Source organism: Macaca mulatta, chromosome 1, assembly GCF_049350105.2.
Source record: "Macaca mulatta isolate MMU2019108-1 chromosome 1, T2T-MMU8v2.0, whole genome shotgun sequence".
In the NCBI taxonomy this organism is placed as follows: domain Eukaryota; kingdom Metazoa; phylum Chordata; class Mammalia; order Primates; family Cercopithecidae; genus Macaca; species Macaca mulatta.
In genome coordinates this window covers 56,640,242-56,667,470 of record NC_133406.1, presented here as the reverse complement: position 1 = coordinate 56,667,470, position 27,229 = coordinate 56,640,242, and the positions used below count along the sequence as shown (strand labels likewise).

The window sequence follows — 27,229 nt, the reverse complement described above, 5'->3', positions numbered from 1 at the left end:
CGTGGCTTTCTAGCGTACAAAACTTTTGCTTTCCTGCTATATCTCTTTCCTAAATCAACATTCGCACATTGACCCAAATAGATTGGTCTAGCTTGTACATTAGTGACAGCAACCTGTCATTTTCTGTCTTAGAATATTGTAACTTCATTCATTCTTATAGATTTTCTTCCCTTACCCCAGAATTTTTTCTAAAAGCCCATATTTTCAGATTTTTCTATTTAAAAGCCAACTTTAAAAATAAGATTTAGAGACTATATTTCCAATAATGTTGCAAAACAGAAGGCCCTTACAGCAGCATAAATTTAAAAAGGTGAGATAATTAAATTTTCTGGAGGGAAAAAACTCCATATTTATAAAAATGTCAATCCTCACATATTAGTTACATTTTAAAACATTTAAAAAGTAATACTTGTCTTTCATTAAATAACATTTATCATCAGCCCACCCGTCACTTCCTTTTTAAAAATACGTTGATTTTCAGTACTCTATAGAGTAATAGAAGTAATGGAGCATTTGAATCATGTGCCTTCATAAAAACGTAGACAATGTAAGATGAAATCTGTAATAGTAAAATTAAGGTGGCATGAAGTACTTTTGAAACTTTATACTCTTCTGTATTGATTGTTTTACATTTGCAAGAAAAGACAGACACATGTTATGGAGAAAAATTACTAACAATTAAGTTGAGAAAATTACTTTTAAATCCAAATATAACCTTTAATGTTTCTTTTATCATTCAAAAGTTTATTTTTTCTCATGTGTTATTTTATGTTTTAAATTATTCATAAGTGACATAAAATATTAGCCTCAGAAATATAATGTATTGTATTGAAGATGAGACTCTTTCGCTTTCTCTTCATATACGTATATATGTGTACATAGGTATACAGACATATATATGCATTTAAATAGCTAACAATTTTTGACTTGTGTATCAATCAACAAGTTAAATATTGAATACATAGTATGTCATTATTATTCAAAAATCCTCATGAAATAGATATGACAATTTTATTTCTACTGATTAGGAAATAGGCTTAGAGAGTTTGAGTAACTGCCTAAATTCACAGCAAATGAGAGAAAAAGCCAAAATTTAAGAGTTAGGAGTTAAGCTACAGCAAGCCCTCTGTATCTTAATGTTCCACTCATCCCTTCAAAACATCTACTAAATGCCAGGCACTAGGTCTATGCTGCTTACTTTTGGTTGGGTGTGGCTGACACCAAACCAAAATAAATATATATACACCTACATACACAAAGGATGACAACTCAGATGAAAATTAAGCAGGGGTGAAATTATGGACAATGCCTGGAAGATGGCAGCTACTTTTGGGTTGGTGACCTACAAAGACTTCTCTGAGATGGTGACATTTAAGCTAAGATTTGCGTGTCAAGAAGGAAATAAGCATAAGAAGATAAAGGGGTGGCAGCTGTGACCATAATGCAGAGGTAAATCTTCACATATTCAAGGACATTCAAGGGCCACTACGTTACCAGTATAGCTGGTATATCACACCCTGAACTAAGGAAGAATGATAGGGATTGACATTAGAGAGGTTGAGGCAGGGACCAATCAAGTAGGGTGTTGAGCAGCCAAGTAATTTGGTTTATCCTAAGTGTTATGGAGAGATATTGGAGTGTTTTAAGTAGCAGAATGGCATAATCTGGGTTTCATTTTAAATGGATTACTCTAGCTGTTCTGCAGGAAAGTGAGGGGAAAGGAGATCAAATCTATATTCATAAGAATTATGTTTGGATACTTATATGTGCAGATTCACAGAAAATTATAGGCATATTGAATTTAAGACATTTAAATTTTAAAGAATGTACTCATTATAATGATAATCTTGAAATTATCACCTTGCAGAGAAGCACAAAATGAGAGTATATGCTTTAAAAATCTCCCATTCAATGAAAAGCCACTGAAAGTAAATTTGAAGATTTTTTAAAGTATTTTAGCAAACAGCATTATGAAAAGTATATTTACAATAATGTAGAATTTAATGTGTTCCTTTAAATAATGTATGTTATGACTTTTTTGACAATAGCACTTCACATGCTTTATGACTCATGCTTTGAAGTAATATTCCAAAATGACAACACAAATTGTAGTGAGTGAATATGTTTTTGATGTAGACTGATTCAATAGCAGTTTCTGAATGCTAAATGGAATGTTTTATACTTAAAGGAAGCATATTAGGGAGTAAAGCATTAATTTGTTGTGAAGCTTTTATTCCTTCTTTTATTTTTGATATTTTTGAGATAGACTACCATTTTTAAATCTCTTATCACAAAAGATCATTTTCATCTTACTCTTAGCAATTTAGAGGTGTTTATCAAACACACTTGGTGTGATACTGGTTCTACCAGGGTTATATAGTACAGATCTAAAAATGCTCTTTTTAAAAACCATAGTTCTGTAAATAAATAATATTTGAATAAATGAAAATTTAGAAAAGTGTCCTGAGTCTCCATTACATCTAAGCAGTTTTCAGAACAATCTTATATCTTTGATACACTGGCACTTACTGCTATTAGGAAATGAGCTAATTCATATAGAATAAGGATATAATAATCATGACTTCTCAATGTAGACAGAACTAGTACATGAAGACACATTCCTAGCAGAAAACATGTACAAATCTGCTTATATTTTAATGGTATTACCATATGTAATATTAAACATTATTCCAATTATCTTTACTATTCAGCAATTCTTATAAAGTACAGCTTCCTTTCACATACAACATGGATGTTCCACAAAGCATAAACACAGCCTTAGACTATCTTCCTGCTAATAGAAAATTACTTTCATTTCACTTACTATTTTTATAGACTTTTTTTAAAAACTAAAAAAGGTTAAATTTGTATTTTATGCTCTTATGTATGTTAATCAAAATCATTCTCCCAATACAGACAATAGTTATGAGTGTAGCAGATAGAATGTTCATTATCAATAGAAGACAAATATCATAGACCATGGAGAAATAAAGTTAAACTGCTTTTCTTTATTTTAATAGTAAGTCCTTTGTGAAACCTTTAGAAAACTATTATCATTTACATAAAAATTAATTTCTAATTTTGTCTAATACTATGTATTTGTATCATTCCTTTAGAAAAACTTCTTGTATTTCACAATGCAAAGTAGTTTGAGCAGGTTATGAAAAAATAATGAGAAGTGCGAGTCTACTTCTCTGCAGTATTTACTAGTGTGATCAACTGCCCACTAAGCTTGTCATTGTATAAAACAGAAAGCATATATTTTAATCTTCCCAGCACCGAAATATTGAGGCTCAAATATTTTGTAAAATTTTTAGTGAAAGTATTTATTGAGCTATTAATATATTCAAAGCAATGTGTTGGATCCCTTGTTATTAAAGATGAATCAAATACAAATTCCGCATTTTAGAAGGTTATGGTCTAAAAGAGAAGATAAGCACCCATAATAAAAATGTAAAAGAAGTATGTTCTTAGAAGCAGATCCAGTAAGGTGATGTTGGAGTTGAGAGATGGGATAGATTGCTTCCCAAGACATGAGGATACTTCTTGGAGTAACTGGCATTGAGTTATAGCATACGGTAGAATTAAAATGTATGATCAGATAGAGAAAGACTTTTCAGACATAATGCAAAAACAAAAGGTGAGTAGTAGTCTTCTATTGCAGAGTAATAAATTATCACTAATTTGCAGTTTAATGTAACACACATTTGTTACCTTAAAATTTCTATGGATCTGGAATCTGGGAAGGGCTTAGCTGAGTCCTCTGTTTAGGGTGAACAAGATTGCAATAAGGATTTGTCTGCAAGTGCAGTCTCATCTGAAACTCAACTGGAGAAAGATTCATTTGTGTTGGCAAAATTTAGTTCCTTGCAGTTGAAGGACAGAGAATTTCAATGTCCTGTTGATGTTCAATTGGAGAACATCCTCAGCTCCTAGAGACCACCCTAAGTTCCTTGTCACAGTGGTCACCCAACATACAGCCTACAACATGACAGTATAGTTCTTTAAATACAGCCAGGAAAAAATAAACTTTCACAAGATGATCACACCTTATTCTCTATGTAATCATAAACATGTAATCACATTCCTCCTGTCTTGTTTGCTGTATCCTATTGGTTAGAAGCAAATCACAGGTCATGGTCATACTCAGGGGACAGTACTATTCAAGGCCATAAATGTCAGGAGATGGGGATGATGGGGAGGCACCAGAGGGCCTATCCACCACAGGGTGGAAGGTGAAAGTTTTGGTTTAGCTGAAGGCACATGTACATGGGACAATCAGGTTGGAAAAAATTTTGGGTTCAGGTTGTGGAAATAATTGAATGCCCTACACTGAAGTTGAACATTATATTTTATACACAAGAGGAAACCATTGTTATATTTTTGAAAAGTAGAGGAAACTTAATGGAACTAGGTTTCAGAAAGTTTAATCTGGAAATGAGTTATAAAATGAATAAGGAAAAAATAATTGGTTTAGGAATAAAAGTTAGTATATTAACTTGTTGAAAGAATGAAATAACAAATATTGTAGAAAATATGACTATAAAATTAGAATTTAAAATTAAACTTTTGTTTCTTAAACTGAATTACAAAAAGGAAGGGTGATCAGTCAGTCACTAGTTCCTTACTAGGTCATAATTACAGGCTTCCTTTTATACACACATGTAATGTAAGATGTTCTTTGGGAATGTCTTTGTAAGAAGGAGAGGTGAGTCTGTGAGACACCCAGGTGTGGAAAAACAGACTTCATGATACTCATGAAGGGGAAGAAAGGTGAGCCCAAGACAATATATTAAAAAAGAGTAACAGTAGTATGTCTAGGAAAATGCTGGATATTGGATGTGCAATATTTTGTGTAATTAAAAAGAAATTTACTCTATTGGCAGCACCATCAAATTAAAGAAAAGCTGATTTTTCATGAGCATCATATAAGGGAAGTGGAAATGAGGATAAAGAAATATGATAGATGGCAACAAATAGAACTTGACAATAAAGAGACATTAGAGAGAGATAGTAGTAATAATTGACATTTTTAATCTAGTCAATTAGGAGGTTACTAATAACCAGAAGGATATGTTGGAAAAAGAGTAGGTTTGGGGGCTACAATAAAAATATTAGTTTATATATACTCAATTTAAATGATTTCAAGAATTTTTGCTGAAGATGTACAATGTACACTAGAACCCACAGGCAGTCAGGAGGACACAGGTGGATTCTTGGAAGTCACTAGGTAAAGCTGACAATTGAGAGTATAAGATTGAGCAAAATTACCAAGGAAGTGAGTGTGGTTTGAGAAAAAATAAAGACTGTGAGCAAATCCCTATAAAGTATCTATATCTCAAAAATGGGATGAGGAAGCAGAATTGGAAGAACTTGAGAGAGAAGAAACAGAAAGAGTGATCCTAAAGGTAGTTGAAAACAACAAAGAAAGAGTAGAGTAGTAGCTCAAAGGAGAGAATCATCTAAGAGTGGCAAAGTTGAATCTTTTCAGTGGTCAGGCAAATACTGCAGCAATCCAAGTCTAAAGTAATAAGAAGACATGGGACAAAGGCAAAGTGAAATACATGTGACCCATATAAAGTAACTGACTTCAAAAGAAATACATTTTTAAAAACACAACATCCTTATGGAAAATCCACTGCTATCTTGATTTGGTCCACAGGGTGCCAGTTTGTGATCTCTAGCCTATAGTAATAAACAATCCAGAGAAGAGAAATAGAATGACATTGAAACAAATCATTGTTTTGCAAGTAAGAATTTCTTAATCATATCTTTGTGAGAGAGGTTTTATTAAATGACGGAAGCAGAAATTGAAGTGTAAGATTTAAGGAGAAAGTGGGTGATCAGGAAACAAAAACCTTGTCTGATTTTATAGTGATGTAAAACTTGAAAAAACTCTGTCATGCAGTCGTGAAAACAGCCATGAGAAGATTATGGCTGGTCACAGACAACAGGGGAATGACGAGGCTAAATACTGTGTCCCCACTGGAGACAGACAACAAAGAGCTTCATGAGGCGAACGCAACAGTCAGGGCTGGGAGTGGGAATCAGCAGCAGTAGCCAAGGAGCAGAAGTCCAGCCAAACCTATTGGATGGTATCTTGCTGGTGTGTAGGCTCCTTCAGAATCGCTATCCATTCCACCTCACCAGCTTCCCCACAGGTTTCAAATGCCACCCAGATTTTCAGTGAATCATTTACCTTGGGAAGGCGATGGGAAATTTTTAAAGGGGCAGTGAATTGATCAGCTCCTTGGGTGCTGGAGGTTTGATTTTTTTATTCTTAGAAGACATGAGTCATGCACAGTTGTGGAATGGATGGGAGCAGCCATGGTAAGGAGTTGTATTCCAGAAACAAGAGGGCAACTTGGTGGAATCAGGTCCTGGAGCAGGACCATGGGGATTGGATCCCAGGCACAGGTGGAGACATGAGCTTTTGAGATCGAAAATGACACTTCTTTCTCTAAGTCTGTAGAAGATGGAAAGTGAATACTTGGAGTTAGAGATACATTTGAAGTGGAGTAGAGATATATCAAATAAACTCCCACTGGGAAGTTCTGGCCTGTTTAGCATCAGCCTAATGATGGGAAACACTTGGAAGAGCCATGACACAGGTGACCTGGGCATGCCTGTGTTAGGTGTTCAGTTTTATCCTGATGAAAAAGGTGTGGTTTTCATGCTGCTGAAGAATAGTGGCTCATGTTTCGCAGTCTGCACAACTAACTTCATGCTCTTTGCTTGGGTTCAGTCACTCAACAAATGTTTACAGAGGTTCAGTAATATGCTATATTGCATAGTTGTTTAAAAAACTTTATTGCTTATTTTTCTGATTAGAAAAGGAATTTTTTTTCTTTGTAAAAACCTATACAGAAGAAAAATGAATATAATATCATTTAATCAGTATTTCTTGAACATGTATCATGGGTTGAACCCCATATTGGCAGTTAGGCATGCAATAGAAAACAAAACTGACATGACTTTGCTGTATAAAACTTATAATCTAGTAGAAGAAACTAAATTCTGCCCAGACTCTCCCATTACACCCTCTCCAGGTAAACACTGTTTGGTTTTGTGTATATTCCGCCAAATATTTTTTATTTTTAATATACTTCAAATAGTTTTCATCACATTCTATGAGTTATATTTTTCCTTTCTGCCGTGTAGAGATTAGGGTAGCTTCATGCTACATTCAGATACTAATTTTGAAGTTTTAGACAAGATGACCCAAAAAGGATGGCAAAGAAGGAGCTTAGAGCTGAAAGGGATTTCAAACGTGATCCCTCTCTTTACAATCTCTCTTTGAAATCTTCTTATTCAAAGCTGTATAATCAAATAGGTGCATTTACATGAAATAAAACACATTAATTAATTTATTTAATACATTTTGAGTGTCTTCTCTGAGTAAGATAATTTTCTAAATATGGTTTACTCGCTAAAGCAAATTTCCAAGAAAACCTAATTTTTCAGAAACAAACAAAACCTGTGGAGAAGAGCTAATAATCAGTACTTTTGCAAAATTCATATGCTCCAGTTTAAAAAAAGAAAATTAAAACTCATTTATTAAAAATTAAAACAGGCAAAAGGAAGACAAAAAATTTCAAGCTAATCTGAAGTATGGAGAGGCAGATTTCTTGATTTCTTGATTTTTCTGGCTGCAGTCATATACTAACATTTTAGTTTTATTCTTCTCTTTTATTGGAATAGTGGCTGTTTTAAAGATACATAAGCATTTATACTCTCTGTCAGCTATCTCTGTAGGGAAAAAAGAATTTACACACCAGAGCACATGGAAAAATGCATGCATGATGATAGAGTTTTACAAATTTATTTATTTTGGGTTGTTATAGCCCTTCTACCCTTTATTCTCATTCAAGTTCCCATTTTTTAAAAAAAACATTCCATCTACAGGGAACTGCACAGAAAATGTGAAATTGGTAATTCTGCTTACTCGGCTATAGAAGAATGTAAGAAATAGCTATAGTGTATGTCACTATAATTTATGATGAGGCAGTGACAATAACTTAAAGACACAGAATAGAAACCAACTATCCACCATTAAGTAGTGGATGAGCTTGGAGTATATCATTTTGTTGATATTTCTATCTCCAACACTCAACAAATTATTACCCCTGCAATTCCTTACATTTTTTACTTCCTGGAAATGTCATGTATAATCCAACATGAAATGGAGACCATTTGTGCACTTTTCACTCAGTTTGTTACTGTAAGAAAGATGTTTTAAGGTAAGAGCTAAAATATTCAATCCAATTCAGTACAAAATTTATCGAATACCCAATATTATGGCTGCACTGTAAGAAGGTACAATAAATTCATTTATTGTCTTAAACACACACACAAAGATTGGAAAATGACTACCTCTTTATGGGGAAGGGCTGGTTGGTATTGAACAATTTCTTTCCATAGGGCTCACGAGTCTCTTGGCTCTCTAGCATCCTTACGAAGGAAACCTAAGAGTAATAAACTAAAACTAAAATAACAAAGGAAAGTATGATTTAGGAAATTTCACCCATAAGGTCCAACCTGCTGTAAAACAGTAAATATATCTAAATGTTCTGTTTTGTTTGCTGGCAGTAGATAGGCTCATTAGAGTTGGAGATGTTATCCCAAAGTGTTTTCAGATAGGATCTCAATGGCACTTCAGTTTAATCCTCCCAATTCTTTAGGGGACCACTCCGAATTTATCTTACAGGGGGGCAGTAAGCATAGAGAAAAGATTACTTCTCTGCGCCTTTCCCTAACCAGATCTTCGGTTATTTTCAGACAAAAGGAAAAACGTATCTGCCTTCAGAAGTCTGACTACAGAATATTCTCTCCTATTTGTGTTTAAAGAGTCATCTTTCAGGAGCAGCAGCTCTCTGTGTTACAGCAGTTCCTTTATTTATTCATTTAGTTACAACCAGCGCTTACTAACTGCGCATGAGGCCTACAGGAGAAGCCATCAAAGCATACAGGGAAATAGCCTAGAGAATATTAGAGGATGAACACATAAACTTGGAATGCCCAGCCTAGACTTGAACCACCAAGGAAGGAAAAGCATGCTGAGACTGGAAATACAAAGAATCATGTGAAGTGTGTGTGTGTGGTGTGTGTGTGTGTGTGTATGTGTTTTCCCAGAAAGTTTCAAGCAAGTTGACAGAATGTTCAGTTTAAGAGACAAGCGAGATTCCTTTAGAAAACCTCGAGTAGCTTACAACCTTGTGTTATGTTATAATTTGAACATCAGGTGTGGCAGGTTTTACATAAGCTTTCTGTACAAGTGTCTAAAGAATGAGTGCACAAGTTGAGAAAAAAAATCTTTGCTACATAAACCCAGGCTAACTTGCTTGATGTGGACAGAATGAGGGGGAAACTTGGATCCCTGAACATGGTTGCTTTTAGATTTCGTCCAGCCTACTGACATACTGCATATTCTTAGGAGTTAACAGATGGCTCTGGTTCTGACCCTGGCTTTTCCTGTGCAACTTCCTGTGTTACTATCTGTGTGGTACTTAGAAAGTTAGTTCACCATTGGAGCCTCAGCCTCGACATCTGTAAATTGGGAATAATAGTAGTATCTATCTTAAAGGGTAGTGTAGTCAATGAATTATTACATGTAAAAAGCTTAGGACATTGCCTGACGTGTCTCCTTGTAAATGTTATTTTTCTTTCTTTTTATTTCCTTTCTTTTCTTTTTTTTTTTTTTTAAGATGGAGTCTCACTCTGTCACCCAGGCTGGAGTGCAATGAGGCAATCTTGGCTCACTGCAACATCTGCCTCCCAGGTTCAAATGATTTTCCTGTCTCACAATCTTGAGTAGCTGAGACTACAGGCAGGTGTCATCATACACAGCTAATTTTTGTATTTTTAGTAGAGATGGGGTTTTACCATGTTGGCCAAGCTGGTCTTAGACTCCTGACCTCAGGTGATCCACCCACCTTGGCCTCCCAAAGCGCTGGGATTACAGGCGTGTGCCACCATGTCCAGCCATAAATATTAATTTTAATTATCATTATGTATTAAACTTATTGCACAAGTGTGAAAAAGAAAATTAACCCACTGACTTTGAGGGATGTATATTCTGATTATCCCTTATAGTGTGGAAAATAAGTTGTCTTTAATGAAAAATAAAATACTTCAACAAGATCCTTCTTAGTAACACCAGACTAATGGCAACGTAATGGACAGAGTTTGCTTTAACTTCCTGAGAAAAATTAAATCACTACATTTTAAAATAACTAAAATGGATCTCTCTGTCTCTCTTTTAAATAATATCATGCCCTAAACCCAAAGGCCTAATTCTGCTTGAGAGCTGTTTTAAAATATGACCTATTTCTTTCAAGTTTCTCATTTTATTATTTATCCTCTTGGAGCTCCCAACTTTCAAATAAAAGTGAATGTATTTCTTTTAAATAAGAGGAGGTCTGTGCAGTGCACACATCTAGATTCTGATAGTGCCAAGAGAATTTTTTTTTCAAAGCAGCAGTTCATGTTCAGCCAGCGCCAAACGGAACTTAAAGCTCAAAGGGTTTGACTAAATTTAGAAACCACGATGTTCAAGTGGTTCTAAATTTGACAAAGCAAACCAGAAGCTAACCAAAATCGTACATAAAATGATCTTTTCTATTATGACAACAGATTAGACAAGATATTATTATCCTAAATTTAGGAAAATCAGACCAGTAACTAAAAATGAGTGACTTAAGGCTGAAAATAAAACAAATGTATTTCTATTCCAGAAGAAGGAATTCTAATATCTTCATGAATATTTTGAATGACTTTTCTGATGCTATGAAGTTGAAAATATCAAAATTACTTATCAAATTTTAAAGAAGAAAAGAAAACTGTTCCTATCAAGTGTGTAGTCTCTATGGCAATACTTCCAATCTGAGTTCCAATATTATCAAGAGCAGCTCATGTTTGGCAATACTTCATAAAATAAACTTGAGTTGTCCACCTGGTTTTCCACACCAAGCCCATATATTTCATACATAATATTACACAATGATATGTTAAACAAAATTGATTTAGTCCTTTTTCTGTGTCTTATAATTTTAATTGTGTGTAACATTTGTAACATTTCCAATTCTTAAAGCATTGTGGTTTATTCCCAGAACACACCTTTGCTTCATTCTGAGGCTACCGTCTAGTACACTGATAAAAACCTGCTAAATTGTTTTTCCAAGGCAGAAATTTTAGGTTGAACCAGGAAAAGTAAGATTAACTGCTAACATACTACAGTTATACTTTAAAATTATTGTGAAACTATTATTTTAACAAACAGTAAAACAATCAAATGCATATGACGAAGTTTTCTATTTTATTTCAAAATAAAATATAGAATATGGTATATATGAAGTTTTTGCAATAGTGCTTTAAAAATAGTAGTAGTGCAGGATTTTACTAATGTCAAAGCTGTAACTGCAAGTTAACTTTGAGCCAGGTTAAAGGTGAAAATTATGTATTTTCTGAGAGAAACAAAATTTCAAGTTTTGAAAACCACTTTATACTTTAAATCAAACTTTAAGAGAACTACTCCAGTTTCACTGTGTGTTCCCTAGCCCTTCTACTGGCCTTTTGTGTAACTACCTAGCTTACCTAAGGTTCTCTATTGAAGTAAGAGTGTTTTCATTTCAGAATTCCTGTGATCTGGTACACATAAACAAATATCAAGAGAAGTCAAATTTTAAAATGGTGGACATTTTCCAATTAGATTACTTCTGATCAATACAATGTCTGATTTTTATATGATGTCAACTAAAATTCAAATTCAGATGTCAAAAAGGTTTAAATAACCCTCCCTCCAATCTCTGTAAGTATATGTTAGATGTGGGAACCAATAAAGTTTTAGACAAGGAAGATTATTCCATGTAATGGGAAAGCTGAAACCCCTAACACTTCTATTGTGTACCTGCCTTACTTCTGAAAATAATTTCTTGCAATGTTCCATGAACATTAATGCATCAGTAAATTACCTTGGATCATGAATTTTTACTGGAAACAGTACCAAAACTCTGGGTTTTCTGTTGGTTATTTATCTCTAAGTTCATCACACAGTATTTGAACAAGGCACAAAGAGTCAAATTAAATCATACTGAGTAATTGCAGGTAATTGCAGGTCATTCTTTGCTGTCTATAGGTGGATAAAAAACAATTTATTTGGGGATTAAGAAAAGTATGTTGATAATTTTCTTATCACAAACATAGTTTTATTGTAAGGACTTAGAATATGCAGATAAGCAATATAATGACAATATATCCAAAGATAGCTAACATTAATACAATCTGGGGGTATAATAATTTTATACATGTTTATAGGTTGATTTCTATTTATCCAATGAATCAGTTGGGATCCAATCAATTTGAACAAAGAAGTTTATGATAATTTTTTTAACTGTAACAGAGGTTTGAAGTAATGAGGGATTTGCAAGCAGCAGTAAAATAATGTTAAGAAATTTGGGAATACAGATATACAGACTAGCCACTATCCCTAGCGTTGAGCTAGAGATGGGCCAAGGGGTCAAGAGAGCATGCCGTGACTACAGGCACTCTGCTATTGCCGAAGGGAGGGAGCAACAGAGAAGTGGCTCACTTCCATGAACTGCAGGAGTCATGTGCAACAGAAACCACAGGCTCCCAAGAGTGAGGTTGGATGAGTGTCTGAGTAAATTAATGAGTCTCATCTTACTTACCTGATATTTTCTATCAACCTCTAATTGATGATTTTCATTTCCTCTTATTGTTGTCTTCAAGGTCTTCTTCCCACTCTATACTCTCTCTGGGGATCTCTTTACATTCCACAGCCGTTGAATCTTAAAAATAATACAATAAATAATTGAATGAAATTTCCAAGAACTTAAGAATATAGACCACTTTTTCCCCCTAACATCTAGAACAGTATCTACATATTGACAATATCCAATAATATTTGCTAAATAAATAAAGAAAAACACACACTGAAGAGTCAACATAATAAATGAATAAAAACATATTCAAAAGTATATCATTCTGAAATTGTACAATGCATATAAATATTTGATGCTGAAAACTTCTATAAAGATAAAGAAGATCACATATGGGAGTTACAACATTTAGACTTCTGAAAGAAAATTAATTCTAACCTAGAATTCTATGCTCCATTAAAAAAATTAACCAGAAGACAAAGATTAAGTAAAGCAACTTGCAGATAGGTTAGATCTAAAAATATGTATTTGTGATACACCCTTCTGTTGGAAGATATACATCACCAAAATAATGGAATAAATAAACAAGACATAGGATTAATGAAAAATGATTACAACACAGGAGAGGTTGAAAAGAATTCCTGGAATATTGTTGAAGGGAAATCCTAAGACATCAGCCATTCTTCTAGAAGCCCCAAGGCTATTGAGAGCATGAAGACTAAGGAATGAATGTTTCCAGGAAACAAAAAAGGAACCAATGAATTCATGACACGTTACCTGGTGAGACTGACTATAAACAGACATAAACAAAACAATTTCCATAGGTGTTTTATTGTTTGCAATGTAGCAATTCATGAAAAAGAAGACACAAGTATTAACTCCAGGACAAACAAAGAGTTATTTAGGTAAGGGTGCAAATCTTAGTAAATGACTTGGTTCAGAAGTGAACAATGTAACACAACTTTTAAAAAGTTGAGGGGTGAAGACTGAAGTGGTAATTTAAATACAAATTCTGACAAAATTTTATTGACAGGAGGGAGACGGGAGTGGAGAGAATTTCGTAGCATGGTACAAAAGTGCTAATTTTAATATTGCATAAAAAGAAGTCATTGATAGCAGTAATATATATTATTTAGCAATATGAAGGCTGAAGAAAGAATATTTTATTTTGGTAGAAATTTTTATTTCTATTATCTCCCTCCTTTCAATAAAATATCAAAATTTGTGTTTAAATTACACTTCAGTGTCCCCTCTCCCTCTTTTGTCCCTGGGTGCCAGAGTTTTTATTATTATTTTGAGTTATTACTTGAATTTTTAAAAGCAAACACATATTAGTTTTTGAGGTTTTTTTCTTGTTGTTCTTGGGTTATTGACAGCAATGGAGAGAGAAGGAGAGAGAAGATAAAATGAGAAAATACAAAAAATGGTGAAATACACAATTACTGGTTTCTAGGACTCTTTTGTCACTAAACTGAGCTATTGCAATAAGGTTCCTGCTGATTTTTCTATCACCAATCTCTCCCTTTAATTCCATCTTTCACAGAGCTTCCAAAATTATCTCCTAATCACAGATCTGGTCATTCACTTTCTTGTTCAAAACCCCAAAACAACTACTGACTGATCACGTTAAACTCCTCTGTGTGACATTTAAGTCCTTATCTTGTCTAACTCCAACCTAACTAGAGTTTATTTCTTTATTAATCAATGTTATAAAACTACATCCTAGCAATAAAAGATTATTTTCTCATCTCTAAATAAGACAATCCCTTTACACTTCCATCCATTTCTCTTTTTTTTAATTTCAATAGGTTTTTGGGGAACAGGTCATGTTTGGTTAAATGGATAAGTTCTTTAGTGGTGATTTCTGAGACTTTGGTATACCCACCATCTGAGCAGGGTACACTCTACCCGATGTGTAGTCTTTTATCCCTCAACCCCCTCCCACCCTTTCCCCCAAGTCCCCAAAGTCCATTTCTTGGTCCAGAGTTCCTATCATTTGCTCTTCCCTTTTTGACCTAACTTATTTCCTATTTTTTCATACACAAAATGCTAAAGTCCCAGGAAAACTTCTCCAATCACTTGCATTGACATATCTGAAATGCCACTGTGTTGCCACTGTGCATTGTGTTTTTATTACAACACTAGCAACATTTTGTTTTGGGTCACAGTATGTACCTTACACCTATCTGGTCCACAAAACAAAATTCCCTTTTTCCTTGAGAGGAGAATCTGTGTCTTACTCAGAGGCATACTTCTGTGAATGTTTATCACAATGCATACAAAGAGTAAGTGTGCAAAAATTGCTTGTTTAATTTTAAACAAAGTGTTTTAAAATTGCATAAATATGTATGCCTATTTAATGCTAATATTCATAATAAGTCTATCAAAGATAGTGACCAAAATGTTCTAACTATAAAATGTTTTCATGCTTTGCCATTTATAAGGAGAAATTCAAGACTCAGCAACCAATTGTTTTAAGGCTTCCAATGACTCATAAAATTATTCCAAAAGTTTGAGAAAACTTATGTTTGAAATTATTTATTCAAAAATTATTAGCAAAGCCCTAACTAGTATTTCCTAAATATGTTAAAATTAAATACGATAAGAAAATCCAAGGTCTCACAGGTGTTATTAATAGTGGCATTTTTATCAGCAAGATAATCTGTTCAATTCTATGGAGAATATAAAACTGAGAAAGTTTTAATAATTGTAAGCTAAAGACCTATAGATTTTAATGCTTGACTTTTTTTTTTTTAACCTTAATGCTCATTCTTTATTTGTTTTCTTTTTAGTTCTTTTAAAATTTTTATAAAGTGCAGGAGAGATAGCAATCTACAAATAAGGACACTTTGCTAGGTTCCCCCCACCCCAACCCCAATCCACTCATTCTCTTTGTCCTCTGATAATTTATGAGTTGGTTGAATACATCAACTCTCAGATTTGATCATGAGTGCTTTCTTGGAATAGTCCAATTAGCCTTGTTCTGCTAAATATGTCAATAAGAGGAAACCGAGTGTATTTTACAGTATGTTTTTCAAGCATCTCTCCACCGCAGCTGTGTCAAGTATACTCACAGCAGATGTGAACAGTGCATGCAGTGCTGTTTCCTAACGCTCTATCTGCAAATCAAAAGTACTTATTATTAGAGACATAACAATTTTTACTCCACTTATTTTAATATCTTTTATAAACTTAATGAAACAACAACCATTGTGACAGGTCAATGTTGAAAGAAGAAATTAACTTTGCAATGAGTGTTGCTCTTAAAACTTAGGAGCTCCCAGATTATATGTAACTCAACATTTCTTGAATGATTTTTACCACCCTGGTAAGTATGAATAAATTGGGGCAACACTTTAATAAATGCCAGGTTGTGAAACTATTTGAGATTTTAAAATATTTGAATTCCAGAAATTAAAAAGTGAGCAACAAATAATATCAATGTAAATTATTTATCAATAGTCATTTTAAATGTCTCTGCAAGCATTTTCCTATTTTATAAACATCTATACTGCATACCATCTGCTGATGCTTATTTTAATTCATAAGAAGACTATGTTTAAATGAAAATGTAAGTGACAGAATCAGAACAAAAGGGAAAGGGCAGGAGAATAAACTGAATAAATTCCAAATATGACTTCTAAAGGCAGACAATATAAAAGCTGTAATCTTAGTTTAAGCCTTACACTCCTTAAACACAGTAATTACAAGACATCTGCTGGGAACACAGCTTTGCTATTGGATAACCTTAATTGCCCTGTAATATTTCCTGACACTCCCCAAAATATGCCCCATTGCTAATAATTCATTCACATTTCAGCACCATTATTAGCTACTAATTCAAACAATCAAGACAAAGACAATAAATGGATGACCTTGAACAATTACCCACTCAGTGAACAGAATTTATTTTGTGCTTTTCAAAGACGTAACTGCTTTCCTGCGACTGTGAATAGCACTTCAAAATCAGGCAAATGCAGACAAGAGAAAAAAAATTGTGGCATAAATGTAATGTTCCTTCTGATATTCTTAGAGGACTAGTGTTAAAACTTATCCACATATTATGCTTTCTCTAAGAAAAATAAAAGAAAGTATGAAGTTCAAGCAAGAAACAAATTCTCTTTATAATAAATAGAGACAATTTAGTCATGAATAGTCAAGTATACATTCAGTTATTTCTTTTTGTTTCAACCTGTGAGAACGTTTAAGAATCACATACATTCAGAGCCAGGAAAAACATTCACTACTCACAGCAAAATGGTGGGAGTTTAATGGACAGCTCCTCAGGGGGCTCCTCTTGCAAAATATTTTAAACACAGTCTGCCAAGTTAACACTCCCTCCCCCTCACCACCTCCCTGTTTCTCAAGAAATTTGAATTTTTAAAGAAATGTTGTACTCTTGGCCTTTTCTAATATGGAATGCATTAAGCGAAAACCCATAAATAAATGCTTACATATGCTTGTGAGAAATAAAGCAGACACCTCAAATTGATCTATTTGCCAACAAAGGGGAGGGGGAGCAGGCACAACCGACAACTAAGGCCAAGGAAGTAACAAAGATATGGGTGAACCTATGTTATCACTATATTTCTTGGATGTGTTGTGGGGCATATTCTGGTTTGGTGTGATCCAGTTACAAATGCAAGAAGAAAGGATGTAGAAAAATGGGTTAAGCAGAGGCATTCCAGTAGGGAAAGAGTTTTAGCATATTTTTATGGTCTGAAAAATCCCAGCAAAAATATTGAGTTTTTAAATATACAATCAAACAAAGGAAAAGCAGGTTTTGAATTCTCTTGATGATATGTGATCCTATAAAACAATTGTCATAACATTACAGAAATGTGTAATATATATATTTATGGACTTAAAATTCATAATATTATAATTTTTCCCAGTGTTTAGAGAAAAAGTCTTGGAAGACAATTATTTCTAATTGTGTCATATTCCCCCTCCACCCCAGTGAATGTTTGCCAAGGCATTTGAAAAGTTCTATCATAATTTTTCACATAGAAAAAAATCCAAAAAATATTACTTATGTAAGAATTTTTATATACATTCAGTTCAACATTTTTATTTTAATGTTAGCCTAATAAAAACTAAAATAGAATTTATCCATACAAACCTTACACATTCATTTTTTTGTTTTGGAAATTTCTGTGTTCAAGAATTTTTATACAACATTAGAGACATTTATGTTAGACCACATATTATATAATACAGAAAAAAAAACATTATTTGATTCTATGAAAGCAAAAAGAAACTCTACCAAAATGATAAAGAAACAGGTTAGAAAGCTGAGGGTGAGAGGTTGAGAAAGAACCTGAAACATTTTTTCCTTAACAATTGATCAGAGGTGTACAAAACACACAGCAAAAAATCAGCCTTAAGAAAGCCGAAGATGATAACGTATCACTGGGAGATTCACCTAAGTCCAGAGGTGGTTCTAGGATCACTAATTATGCAAAGCACAGAGTGGGAAAATAATGATCAACTATCTACGTGTTGGGCTATATACTAGAGGCTTTTCATAAAATAGGTTTCCATTTGAAGACATTATAATGTAGTTAGAATGACAAAATTAATACCCAGTATAACCCAGTTTCCTTTACAAGCCTCAAAGTAGGTATTAATAGGGTCGCTGTCAAATGTGTACACATGTATGTGCATTTACAAAAAGGATTTCAGGTTGCTTCCCTCAAGGTTTCAACTTGCTATTTCTAGAAAACCCAGAAGAGATTCTTCTGCGTACTTCACACTAATGTATTTTCATTCCTTCCCTTCTTCCTCCACATTTCCCTTTTGGTACTTAAAGTCCCTGGAAGGTGCAAGCTTCCTATGATCGACAGCCTCTGTCTCAGTGAGAAAAACCAATGTGCACACCAAGGGCGTGATTACCCTCTGCTCCCTGACTGCCCAATCGTGAGATTTCCAAGAGTTTCTGGGCTTCCTATTGCCCTCCCTGTTTTAAAGCAATGAGGAAATTCTTTTGTCCTCCAAGTCATGCTACATATTGCCCCACAAAACACTGAGTAAGCCTTGTGTTTTCATAGACTGCTTCCTGGAACTGGTGTCTTCCTTTAGGGTCTAGACATGAATTCAGTCTGCAGCTCAGAGAATAGACCACAAGCTATTTTCTCCATGTTTCTCCTGGTGGCTCCATGCAAACATTTTCACTTCATGCAAATGTCCTCATGTAAATAGTATTACATGCTTATCGTTTTGAGGTTCTTTACCTATGGTTTCTCCTTTGATTCACAAAAAAGGTGATGATGTAGTTACTCCTATTATCCCCATTTTGCAGATAGTAAACCGTAGTTTATCAAAGTTGAATGACTTGGCCAAAAGCACCAGGTAGTAAGTAGTTGTGCATGGCCTCAAATCATCCAAATTCCATATTCTAGCCCTAGAATTGTCTAGATTCCTAAAATGGGCACAAATTGGGGTACATTGGAATGTCTGTTACACATTTGAAATTGTGGGAAGTAATGTAAAAGATTGTGCTGATGATACATAGCCACATGAGAAGGCGTCAATGCAAAGAAAAGGCAGCTCCAGAAAAGGCTCGTGAGTCCTGAATTTATTAAATCCTTGCTACTTGTTTTCTTTGGAATTACTAACCACTTTACAGCTTGCCTCAGGTCAAATGAACACCTCCACACTGCTGAGTAGAATCTATGAGGCTCCTATTGTAATCCCGTCACTAAAGAAGCACATTTGGGCGTCATTAACCTAATCTAAGAATTAGATTAGTGTAACTTGCTCATGGCCATATAGATGTTAAGTGGCAAAGCTGAGTTTCAAACCCAGGCAGTGGGGCTTTCCCAAAAGAAGTGCCCGTGCAGCTAACTTCAGGACATTGCACAACAATTTATTAAGGAAAAAGACATAAGCCTAATTTACTGTGTGTGGTATATAATTTTCCAATGTGTTATTTCCCAAAAGAGTAACATCCTAAAATCTCTACAATAAGCTTCAGATTATTTCCAAACAAGGGCCGTGGTCAGAATAATTTAGTAGAAAAATTTCTTTGATTCTTCTATAAGAAATCATGTTAGGAATATTAAATGCTTAGCATATAAATATTATTTAAAGTAAACAAATGCACATCTAAAATTGACCTTTAAATGGATATTAATAGTTTTCTCAAGCACTTCTTTTGGGAAAACCTCACTGCCTGGGTTTGAAACTCAGCTCTGCCACTTAACAGCTAGATGGACATGAGCAAGTTACTTAACACTTCCTTCTCTGTAAAATGGGTTGTATAATGTGACCTTCGTCATACTTGGTAGGAAACTTAAACAAGTTCACATGTGTAAAGTATTTAGAGCAATATCTAGGCCATGACAAATTCTCTTTAAGTTGATTATTTTTTTTAATTAATGTATGAAAAATGACCTGGAGCTGTTCATTTGAATCAGACCACCCAGCGTCCCTGATTTTTCTGGAGTCTAATCCAGCTCTGCCCTCAATAAGTATCTAGAGTGAAACTTCTGGCATACTGTATAGAGAATAAGGAGTAGGAATGAATTTCAGACCACAACCGTAATTTATTTACAGCTTTGAAACTCACTAAATCTCATACCTTATTCACATATTCTTGATATTTGATTTCCATTTAATTTTGGCAAAATGTGCATTTCCCCATATAAAGAAAAAGGTCCGGGATAGATAACTGGCTATCAAATATCCAACTCTTGCTAAATAGCATTTTGATGAGAGGAAAGTAAATTAATCAGACTCATTGTGATTAAATCTCTTTAAAAATGCACACACACACACACACACACACACACACACACACACACACACAAAGGGAAAAATGAACAAGGGTTTTTTAGAAATCCATTTCAGTGAAATCCTAAATATCACTCCGCAAGCTCATGGAATGTCTTGGACTTGCTTAAAATGGATGCATTGTTGAGCTACACAATTCTTTTCCACTTTAGAGACACTCAAATACATTTATATATAAATTGCTTTTTCTATAATTTTATTAAAAGAAGAAACCCTAGGTGAGTTTCTTTTTATATTTGTATAACAAAAAGATTAATATCCACTTAAAGGTCAATTTTAGGTATGCATTTTTCTACTTTAAATATTTGTATGCCAAGCATTTAATATTCCCAACATAATTTCTTATAGAAGAATCAAAGAAGTTTCTCTACTAACTTATTCTGACCATGGCCCTTGTTTGGAAATAATCTGAAGTTTATTGTATAGATTTTAAGATGTTACTATTTTGAGAAATAACACATTGGAAAATTATATACCACAGTCCATGAGGCTTTTTTTTTTCTTAAAAAAATTTTGTGCAATGTTATGAAGTTAGCTTCATGGGTATAAAGATAAAGGGCATCTCTCTTCGAGGATAAATAAAATCTCTGGAAAGATACTCAATTGCCTTTTTTTATTTGTTTTCTTCTTCATCATCTTTATTTTTTTAAATAACTATTTGTTTAAAGTAACATTGTGTAAATTAAATTATTTTTTGCTTACTTGCAGTTTTGATATTTCCTTTTCAGAAAACCCCAAAGTTTTCAGCTAAAGTTTAGGTTCTAGTTTTAACTGCATACTTTTGTTTTTCTCATATTTTATTTCAAATACTGAGCCAACTTCGAATTAGATTCATGTTTTCTGTGCTTTTCTGAAAAAGAAAATTCTACAATTTCTATACAGATATGGATTATGTATGTTCAGAAAGATTTAGTGAGACTAAAAAGATGTGCTGTACAATATGAATCTCATAATTTATCCTACAAAATTCTCTTTAAATTGTTGCCATTTTTAAAAAGTAAAAATAAAATGCATCAAGCCTAGCATGAGGATAAGTGAATTTATTTAAATAATAAGGACTCTAAAGAAAACAGGACTTCAAGCAAAATTACCATTGTGGATGACAGATCTCATTATTTCTGCATATTCAACATGTTTGACCAACCTTCAGTAGTGCAACATGCAAAGAAAGTCTTGTGCAATCACTTTATGAAATATTTATTTAGGAAATGAAAGCCCAGTTCCATTTATTAATTACCTTTTTTTTAAGTAAATCATTTGGAAACATCCAAATGTTATTATTTTATCCAACAAGTGTGCTGTTCTTTGATCTCTCATCTTAAACTCTGCCTACATGAAATACAGAATGCTTTGGATACTACAGTCTCACAAGGCTCATTCTCAAAGTATGCTCTGCATGAATTTTAGAGACACCAGATTTCCATTTCTCACTTTGGAACCTAATGTTGCCAGATATCCAATGAGTAAGCTCAGGCAATACCACACATAGCTCGTCAATACTCCAGAAAATTGTAGAATAATCAAATGGGTCAGTTGGAAACACAACTAATAGAAGGAAGGCTGTGAAGTCAAAATGGCAAGATCTAGGTTCCAATTCCAGCCTTACCACTTATTGCCTTTACCCATGTTACAGAGTATTAAGAATTATTGTCATTTTAGGTCTGTGTACTAGAGTGAAACTTCCTTTAAAAAGCTGAACGAAGAGTCAATCTATAATGTCTACGTGTGAGAAGGTAACGCCAAGTGAGACCACCTGGGTCTGACGACAGGGCTTGGGAGCACTCTGGTCTGGATGCCATGCAGAAGATGAGAAGTGAATGCACTGATCCTAACCAAATGACAGAGTTCAGAGAACGAGGTAAATGGCAGCTAATGAGAATGTAGCGAAAGCTTGTCTTGAAATAGAAACCCATTAAGTTTTGACAAAGTCTACAAAGAAGACAGATGGACATAAATGTCTTTGTGAAGAAAGCATCTAAAAGATAGCAATAATTAGTTTTAGTTTCTAAAATAATGTAAGAATTCTCACCTAATTAAATTAAATGCTGGCAGGGATAAATCTTATAAGCTATTATTGATGCATAAAATTAAAAGTGGATTATAGAACAAATTTTTCCTGTGCATTAGGGCAAGTCATGCTCACTTCAGAGTGCTAAAATTTGCAAATAAACATATATATACATTATATATGTATACATATATAATATATACATGTTATATATGTATACATATATGTAATATATACATATGTGTGCATACATATTATATGTAATATATGCATATATAATATGTATACGTACATATTATATATGTATTACATATAATATATATTACCTATATAATACATATAAAACATAAAGTGGTATTTATTCTGTTAAAACCTTAAGTATATATAATACATATATATGTATTACATGTGTAATATATACATATATAATATGTATGCATACATATTATATATGTTTATTTGCAAATATATATGATGTGTGTGCATGTGGTTTCATTTTATTTTTCTAAAGTTACTATTGTTTTAGTGTTGTATCTATGTTTACTGTATACTTGTGTCTATGTTTACTGTAATACATGTCTATTCAGTAGATACTGTTATCTGGGCACTGGGTTAAATATTAGGAATGCCAAAATGTGTCTGCTCTTGAGGAGCTCTCAAAATGTTTACCAGAGACATCGTAAACATACATAAACTTACACTATCATGCACTAGGTATTCTAGTAGATATATGTACAAAGTACTATGGGAACACAAATGGGGAAATAATTCTGATTGGGAAAGAGGGGGACCCATTTTTAAAGATACACAGAGAAGATCTGTGATTGAGGCATTGAGGAATAGAGAATATTCTATGCATTCTAGAATTTTAAAAATACTATTAAAAAGACGAGCAATTGTTTATTTCAGTTGCTTAATTTTAAACATGAATAAAATGAGAGTTGGAGCTGTGAAATAAGGTGTTGAAAGGAACCAAAAATAAAAGGGAAAGAGAAATAAAGTACAAGGATTTCCAGGGTTTTCAGGTCACCAGACTTTCTATTTCACACAGGGACTCTATCCCTGTTCAGTGGCCCTGGCTTCACAAATCCTACCCCTAAGTCCAGTTGAGGCCGGTTAATAGAAGTACAGTTCAGGCCAATTCATATAGGTCCATTACTGAATAGGAAAACACTTAAACTTAAATCTCTATTTAAAGAAGACAATGATTCAAACAACCTAGAAGTGGTATTTTTAGTTGTTGTTTCAAGATGTTCCCATTTACTTACTTCACTTGCTAGGAAATATGATGTTTATCTATATACTATTTACTTTGGCATAAAAGAAGTATAATATGATTTCTTTTTTATTAGAATGCCAGAAATCCTTAAATGACAAGTGTTATTTATTATTTAGAATATCCCTCGAAACCCATAACCATCTGAAAACTACTTGCTAGGATCTGGCAACTTTGAATTGGGCCTTTTGCCATTTTGACAGATGGTCAGAAATATAAGAAGCCAAAATACCATATATGTGCACTGATTGTGAAAGTTTTGGGTGTGATTCTCAGCTTAATCACCCACATGGCTTTCAATGCTGATTTACATGACCATGATTAAAAAGAAGAGCATGGAAAACACACACACACACACACACAGACACACACACACGCACACATACACACAGCTCTTCATTTGGTAGCTAGATATAGATGCTCAAGTTCTTCTGCTGCCTTGTAGTTCTCTTGATAGACAGTCCATGTTGATTTTTAAAGCTACAGGAAAGTGCATTTTGAGTATTTGTAGGCTTCTATATATTTCAACCATATGCTTTTATTTGGATGTACCTTAATCCCAGAGCAGCCAGACAACAAATTTGGCACTCAAGTATGGAATGTAGCCATATTATGCTCTCAGATGGTATCAGCAGAACATTTATATGATTTAGATTTAATATTGTTCTTATAAGAAATATATTTTACTGCAAGTTTGAATATTGGTTACATGGTTACTCCAATTTGTACTTAAGGTTTTAACAGAATAACAAATATCTCTTTATATTATTTTGGTCACTTGGAATAACTAAATTAGTTTGGCCATATGGTGACCAAATGGCAATTATTAACTGCTCATTGATTAGCTATTACAATAATGCAAATATAGCCATATTTGGGTCAATTTAGTTAAGCTATAGAAAATCTATCTCTGCATTATACCACCTATATAATCTTTTTTTAAGAAGCCAGTGATTGAACTCAATAAATTATCACTTTCAATATAACTAAGATGAATACAGGTATTCTGTTAACTAAATGCTGATATGGTTATTAGTATCAGTAGGAACCTTTTACTGCATGTTGATTATATATTGCATATTAATATAATTTTAATACATGCTAAAATGTATGCAGTATTTATATCATGAAAATGGTCAAATTCTACAAATTCTTTTGATTTCCATTAAGTGTGGTCTTCATTTTTTTCTTTCAATCATTAAATTTAAAAAGACTTAACATTTCAACAATTCTGATATAGAACAAAACAAAAATACCTATTTTTGCCTTTAATTTGAGCACACTGATTATGATTCAGTGTTAATGTTAGCATTTGAAATATTAAAGGATTAGATGACAAATAAAATGTAGTATCTTATTTTCTTATTGCTTATTTTTATTAAATGAGAAATTCTATAGTTTTATGGGGCACAGAACTGTGGAATCTTATGGGATAATATGTGGTACACATTTAAATAAATGAATCAATACTTTCTGTAAAATTACAGTACACCAAATAAGATAATCATACTAATTGATCTTTCCCTTTGGGGAAATGAAATAGGAAAGATGATTGGCATGGCTATATCCTTGTCTTCATCCAAATGCCAGGAGTATAATAATCACTCAACTCCTCCATTCTTTCCCAGTTTGAAAAATCATATGTGAGGGAAGATCTGGTACATCATGTGAAATATAAACTTCATATTTACTACTCTTTCTTCCCACCCACTTGCCCTTCAAAATGAGACATTACTTGATTGGTTATTTGAGGATAGCGGTAATTCAAATGCAAATAGAGACCCTCTTTTGCACTCAAAATGACGTACCTCAGAGCTCTTTTTTTTTTTTTCCTTTTTTTAAATTATACTTTAAGTTCTAGGGTACGTGTGCACAACATGCAGGTCTTAATAAATAGGTCACAATGTAAATTCTTTACAACTAAACAAAGAAAAGCATAGACAATCTAGATTTTCATACATGAATCAAATTTTTACAAGTATATAAAAATTAAATCTCCTACTAGTTGGGCGGGATGTAGAATTAGAGAAAGGCAGTGTTTTTTTTTGTTGTTGTTTTTTGTTTTTTTCCCAGTCTTTTCACCTTTGGTCCAGTAATGGCTAAACTGGAAGGAAAATTGGAAGGGAGCAATTCTTAAATTTGTTTTTCTAGTAGATTTTTTTTTCTTAACCTAATCCCTGCATATACCGTGTATAATAACACAGCACATCATATCAAGAGTTTCGGCCGGGTGAGGTGGCTCACGCCTGTAATCCCAGCACTTTGAGTGGACGAGGCGGGTGGATCACTTGAGATCAGGAGTTCGAGACCAGCCTCATCAACATGGTGAAACCTTGTCTCTACTAAAAATACAAAAAATTAGCCGGATGCGGTGGCATGTGCCTGCAATCCTAGCTGCTGGGGAGGCTGAGACAGGAGAATCACTTGAACCCAGGAGGCGGAGGTTGCTGTGAGCCAAGATTGTGCCACTGCACTCCAGCCTGTGAGATAGAATGAGACTCTGTCTTAAAACAAAACAAAACAAAAAAAGAGTTTCAAAGATTAACTGGATTATTTTGAGATGAAGTAAATGCTTGCTCACAAGAGAGAGATATATAAGAAATGTTTATAACATTAATCTATATAAATGTTAATTATATGTAACATTAATTTATAAGTATATATTCTTCATAGTTTGGTAATTCTGCTTTGGCATATAATAGCATAAAGCATGTAGAAGTATTGATGAAGTTTTAAATCTGATCAAGAAAACTTAGATGATTTTTCCTAATAAATGTTGGGGCAGAGTTAATGATATATTCTTGTGGGAAAGTTAATACATATAAATAAAATCATAGAAACACAGAAGAAACTATCATAGTAGATTATTATAATACTGTACTTATGATAGTTTTCAAGCAGATAAACACCATCTAGTTTCTTTACAGACAAAACAGAAAGTGAAAACCTTATATTAGATACTGAATGTAACATAAAAGAGGAAAATTGTTAGTATGAAAATCTTCTATTTATTTCCAGATGATCTCTTGTGTGCTAAAATTCATTCTTTATCTTACAGAGAAAAATAATAAAGATCAGGATTTTCAAGGGCCATGGTTTATAACACCCCAATACAGCTACAAAACGTACATACAGAGTTAGGATCGATGTGATGTTACATCAGAGTAAAAGAAGAAAATGTATTAAATATTGTTTTTTAGAAAGTCATTCTATAGTAATTTATGATTCTCACATCCATTAATATTACAGAAATGTCACTCTTAATAATTTTATGTTTTAATCACAAAAATGTTAAGCTTAGAATAAGATTTTATTTTTTCTAACTGGCGAATTATTTTTTCTCTATTTCCCCATGCTAGGGAAAACCTTAGATTGCTAATGTTAGTACATAAGATAGCATTGATATTACTATGAATTCCTAAAACAGCTGATCTTTGATTTAAAATGCTTATGATGTTTCTATAATTTAGTCCT

The 27,229-nt window shown here is 33.4% G+C and overlaps 2 long non-coding RNA genes across 2 annotated transcripts in view; one reads left to right on the top strand and one right to left on the bottom strand.

The window, feature by feature from the left end:
* LOC144337626 (uncharacterized) overlaps positions 1 to 4,047 on the bottom strand; it is a 56,768-nt gene extending 52,721 nt beyond the window's left edge. The window contains exon 1 of the long non-coding RNA XR_013410992.1: positions 3,715 to 4,047. This is a non-coding gene — a long non-coding RNA (uncharacterized LOC144337626). The remainder of the gene's footprint in view (positions 1 to 3,714) is intronic.
* LOC144337623 (uncharacterized) lies at positions 1,269 to 27,229 on the top strand. The gene is made up of 3 exons (XR_013410989.1): positions 1,269 to 1,449; positions 11,632 to 11,806; positions 26,814 to 27,229. It is a non-coding gene; the product is annotated as an uncharacterized LOC144337623 (long non-coding RNA).